The sequence below is a fragment of the Paramormyrops kingsleyae genome, chromosome 17 (genome assembly GCF_048594095.1).
Source record: "Paramormyrops kingsleyae isolate MSU_618 chromosome 17, PKINGS_0.4, whole genome shotgun sequence".
NCBI lineage: Eukaryota > Metazoa > Chordata > Actinopteri > Osteoglossiformes > Mormyridae > Paramormyrops > Paramormyrops kingsleyae.
Window position 1 is genome coordinate 2,148,065 of NC_132813.1, and position 6,006 is coordinate 2,154,070.

The following is a 6,006-nucleotide window of genomic DNA, read 5'->3' on the forward strand; positions in this document are numbered from 1 at the left end:
AAGCCCTCAGCGCGCTCACTGTCCTTTGACCTGTGCTTCTCCAGCTCGATTTGGTACGGGGGAGCCGTGGGACGTGTCCTACCTCCAGGCTGACAGACACCCGGCTCAGCCCCCCAGCACAACCTGATCTATTTACACATTAATATACGTCAACTTCTGACTCAAGTAGATCTGATACCACACAATTCTGAGAGGTAATTTTTTTATATAAAAACATTACCTATAACTTATTTAACAGATGCTTTTACCCAAAGCAACATACACAGATTTTTGAGAAAGCAGCATCAGCCAGTCTCTGGAGGTTAAGGGCCTTGCTTAAGGGCCCAATGGTGACATCACTTTGTCAACCTTGGGATATGAACCGACAACCTTCTGATAGGTGTTGCAATTTGTTTGTTCTAATAAATGCTGAATGTGCCTACGTTCCATTTAGTTAATTAGTCCCTGGATATTGACATGCCTTTGATGGTAGCGGCGGCTGTACAGTGATGTTCATGATGCAAGAGGGAGTGGCATTTTACCGGGAGTCCTGCCTCTCCATGATGTCACGTCAGCATGATGGTGGGAGCCCAGTAAGAGCCCCCCCACCCCAATCACTCTGATGGCACCCTCATTTGTATATGCACTGCTGACCTCCATTCCATTAATGTGAAACAGTGAAGGGGGGGGGGGGTTGGCGTGTGACCCAGGTCCAAGAATGGCTCGTTCTGGATGTTCTGATGTTCATCTCCCTTCTGAGGAGGTCCATTTCGGTCAAAGAGCCGGGCCAGCCAGTATTCAGCACCCCTGGAACAATATGGATAACTTGATCTAAGGACCAACAGTGATGTGATCAATCAGTAATGGGATCCAAACCCACAGCCTTCCAGGCAATCCTGCAGAGTGGTCTTCCTCCTAAATTTTTGGGGAGTCTGATTAAATCGGAGGCAGGGTCAGTCGGAGGCAGGGTCATCTTGAGCCCTCCATGAATTACCTCCACCACGAACAGCAGGAGGTTTTGGGATCTCTACCTGTCATCTGCCCAGCTACAGTCAGGCTCTCTCTCCAGGAGAAGTTCTCTCTCCAGTCAGGCTCCAGGGTGGCGAGGCTGCAAAAGCAAGGAGAAAATTGGCCGATTTCAGCAGCAAACTACCCAGCTGTCCTCCCACGGCAGTGTGTACAGGAAGCTCTTCCTCTGAAGCGTCACTCCGCGCTGTCACTCCTGTGCGCGTTCTTCGGGCCTAATGCCTCGTGCCGGGAGCCTTCACCATGTAACAAACAGAAGGAGACAGCCTCCGCTGTAAGGACTAACACGCAGCTCTGTTTGTGGGGGTACAGCGCTACAGGAGTGCAGACCAGACACAAGGACCTTCAGCAGCCTCTACAAGTCTTTGTCTGGGGCAGGTTTGTTGTTACCCAACTCAAAAAGTCACTTTAGGGCCCCCTGTAGTGTAGTTTCTGTTTGTGGCCAACAGGGGGTCCCTGGGGTGTCAGGGGCAAATGTGTGGTTTGAGTGGCAGTCATTCTCCTGCACCTACGTGTCTGTGTAACCTTCCTCGATTCAACCCCAAATCCCCATTGTGGCTTTGCTTTCTGGTCCTGGCAGATCATAGATTAATTTCATGAGGGATGGACCTCAATCAGATACATGGTTACGTGTTACCAGAGTCTTGAAGGGACTGTGAGATGCATGGACCCCATGCCCAGGTTGCCTGGCCGGGTCCCGCTCATCTTCCTGAGGACTGTGAGATGCTTGGACCCCACGGCCAGGCCACCTGACCGGGTCCCGCTCATCTTCCTGGGGACCCTGCAATCTCTGTGTCGCACTGTGACATTCAGGAGTCCATCTCCACTGTGCTTCTTTGTGTTTCTCAGACACATTGACATTTAGCTTTGCATGCTGATGTGATTTAAAAATATATACCCCCCCGTGAAGTCCATACCAGGGCTGTCATTAGCTACATCTAATGCTGGTGCTCCCTCCTTCATTTCTTTATTTCTTCATACCTTTCTTCACTTTCCCTTTCACTTTGTCCATCTCTTCTATTCTGTGTAGCTTCGTTATTGAGAACCGTTTCGGAGAATCCCCTCTCTGATATCGGTTTCATTCTCACTCTCTATTTGCTAACCCTTGAATAATCATTTCCGCAGTGCTTGTATTTGGTTGCTCTCAGCCCGCCTTTCTCCTTCCCGCCTTATAAATTGTTCACAGGTGTTTGATTAATGTTGTAGTGCATAAAACAATTACTTGAGCATTTGGTGTGGTAGTCGAACGGAATGTTTGATCACATCAGCAGTCATGTCCAAAGCATTTCTATAGTTTATGTGTACATTGGTGGCGCTTATTGTAATGGGCGTCCTGGCTGCGCCTCGACACGCACACAACACCCCCTGAGATAGAGTCCAGGATGACTGTGACTGCAAAACCGATGAGTGATTCTTAGAAACGGTGAAGTGCCGTATGCCGACATGCACAGAGAGGGTACGAGAGTCTGGAGGCCGCATGGAGAGCGAGGATCGTGATGTCATGATCGCTAACAACCTCTGAGGTAATGAGGCGCTCTTAATCAGCGTGGCGGTTTGTTTGGTAACGTAGCGCCGGTGAGCCCTGCATGCGGTGTTAGGAGTGCACTAAAGATTTCCAGCAAAGCACAGAAAAGTGGCTTTCAAAAAATCAACCATCCAAAGGTGATTTTGTTGGCTCGGCTACAGCGAATTTGTGATAGGAACAGATATTCCTGTGTTGATTTTAGGTTATATGACATGTCACAAATAACCTGGTTGAGACAAACTGTTATGGAAATGTTATGGAAGCACATCTGAAATGGGAATTAAAGGGGGCATACCGTCCTTTGCGATATAGCCGTCATGTGATCTCCACGGTAACAAGCTTGTCCAGAGGGCGGGGCTTCACAGTGGTCATTTGATCTCCACGGTACTGTGCCTGTCCTGAGGGCGGGGCTTCACAGTGGTCATGTGATCTCCACGGTACCGTGCCTGTCCTGAGGGCGGGGCTTCACAGTGGTCATGTGATCTCCACGGTACCATGCCTGTCCTGAGGGCGGGGCTTCACAGTGGTCATGTGATCTCCACGGTACTGTGCCTGTCCTGAGGGCGGGGCTTCACAGTTGATTGTAGCAGGACCACAGGTGCATCATTGTGATTCACAAGGTGTTCAGAAGCCAGGAGGAGGCTCAGGATCACTCTCTGTGTCCCTCTCCACCAAACACCCCTCCTCACACACACACACACACAGGTTTGTAATTATATATTTGTGGGGACTCTCCATTCATTTCTATGGCAAAAACCCTAATCCCAACATGACAACTTTAACTCCTACCCAGCCCAAACCTTAACCATAAGTAAGCAAACCAAAAATGAGACTTTTGGCATTTTTAGATTCTCATTCACAGATCTTTGTGGGGACCTGAAAAATGCAGGGGACATTTGATTCCCACAATGTAACATAATCATAATCTACACACACACACACAGACACACACAAAGCAGAGCAGCAGCCAGAGCCCTCAGAAGGTGTTTGAGATGATACAACCCCACAGGAAGGTGACTCACACAGAGGTCACCACCACTCCCTTCTAGCATCGAGTCACGCTGCAGTCTACAGACAAAACAGCACTGACTGACTCACCTCAGCAGTGCTGTTGTCAAGGAAGGAGGGGGTGGTTCAAACAGAACTGGAGTCCAACTTGGGACCAGACCGTAGTTCCTGGTGAAGCTGCATTCAGAGGCAGGCTGTGGATGGATGGACCAATGGGGAAACACTGCCTGGATCCTGTTTAGCCGCAGTCACAGGCAGACAGAAGTGCAGTGAATTATTAACAGCTCTGGCTCTGGCAGCAGCAGGAGGGCACAGGGCATGCTGGGTATTTGCTTGGCCGGCTCCGCTTTTTGGATAGGAGTGTTTGACGTGTAAATCAGACACTGATGATTGTATTGAATGTATCCCGTTATCTCTCTGCCTTCTGGTGTGACTAATTGGACATGTGGCTAACAGGACGCGCTGCTAACAGAGTGTGTAGTTAAGGGGACGTGTGGCGAACGTAACGGCGATAACAGGGCATGTGGCGAACGTAACGGCGATAACAGGGCATGTGGCGAACGTAACGGCGATAACAGGGCATGTGGCGAACGTAACGGCGATAACAGGGCATGTGGCGAACGTAACGGCGATAACAGGGCATGTGGCGAACGTAACGGCGATAACAGGGCATGTGGCGAACGTAACGGCGATAACAGGGCATGTGGCGAACGCAACGGCGATAACAGGCCATGTGGCGAACGCAACGGCGATAACAGGGCATGTGGCGAACGTAACGGCGATAACAGGGCATGTGGCGAACGTAACGGCGATAACAGGGCATGTGGCGAACGTAACGGCGATAACAGGGCATGTGGCGAACGTAACGGCGATAACAGGGAATGTGGCGAACGTAACGGCGATAACAGGGAATGTGGCGAACGTAACGGCGATAACAGGGCATGTGGCGAACGCAGGGTCGCCGACTCTTACGCATCTGGCACGACTCACACTTTTAGACGCCGGCTCACGCAAGAAATCTTATGGCAAATCTACATTATTCCATTATAAACCTAAAACTAGCTGCATGAAAAGCGTTGGGGCTGTTTGCAAACCCTACAGACTGTTTACAAGGCAATAAAACTCACATACATGTAAACGTGTGTGCAGACTTGTCTCGAATTGAAAATCTCACTCCAGCTGGCTGAGTGAAGCTGGCAGCCCGGGGCTAAGGGGACGTGTGGCCAGCAGTAGGGATGTCGGTACCAAGTCAATGGCAAGATTCTGAGATGGTACCTGTTTGAAAAATAGGACGAAGCTGAAATAAAATGTTTATTACTTTTGAACCACTTGTACTAGATTCATAGACATGGTCTAGTTTAAATCCTGTCAGTCAGGAAATGTGATCAGATCACAGACCGATTTCAAAAAGTGTTACTTATATGGAAGTAAAATACTTTTACGGTAAAGTTTTTGCGCTGCCACAAATAATTATGTGGTTTGTTTTGTTATTAAACACATTTTTTATCATCCAACTGCCCCAGTCATTGAAACTGTAAGTAAACGAGTAAAAAATGTCTTACCCGAGTTTGATTGAGTTTCTTACCCGAGTTTGATTGAGTTTCTTACCTGAGTTTGATTGAGTTTTTTCTTATGCTTTCCATTTCTGGCTTAATATCCTATTTTTTAGAAAGTAATTCCACACGCGTGAGCCGTGCCGTCCTTGTAATGCTAACATGCAAATTATTTGTTCTATTTGTCACTATTTATTATTTCCATACTTCTTGTGTCTCGGCCGGATACTGCAATTTTACTGCTGTGCCATAAAAAGTTGATTGTTTGCACTCAGCAATGCACAGCATTGTTTTTTAATAGCCTATATGGCACTATTCTTTTTCTGACGTTTGTAGTAATTTCTTTTTAGTTATTACTTGATGCGACTTGTTTTTGTCATGTTCAAATGTTGTCAATAAAGCGGTATATGTTGAAGTACATTGGATTTATTTATTTGTTTGTTTGTCTATTTATTTATTTATTTTTACCGTGGTATTAAATTGGGTATCGAAAACCTCTAAATTTCTGGTATCGTGACATCCCAAGCTAGCAGGGCATGTGATTATAGTGGGACACATGAATAATGGAATGCGTGGCTAACTGGGCATTGGCTAAGGGGACATGCGGCTATAACTGGGTGTGTTGCTAATGGGACGCGCTCCTAAACGGATGTGTTGTTAGCAGGGTGTTGGCTAACAGTGCATGTGGCTAACGGGGCCTGTGGCTAGTAGCAGGGTGTTGGCTAACAGTGCATGTGGCTAATGGGGCCTGTGGCTGACAGGATATGCTAGTTTCTGAGAGAAACGTGATTTGTGAAACAGGCCACAGTGAGCAACATAGAAATACATTAGGAAGGGGACTGAGACTGCAGTACAACATTTTCCATTTTATCATTGCAAACTAGCATTGAAAGTAACTTTGGATCCCTTTCAATC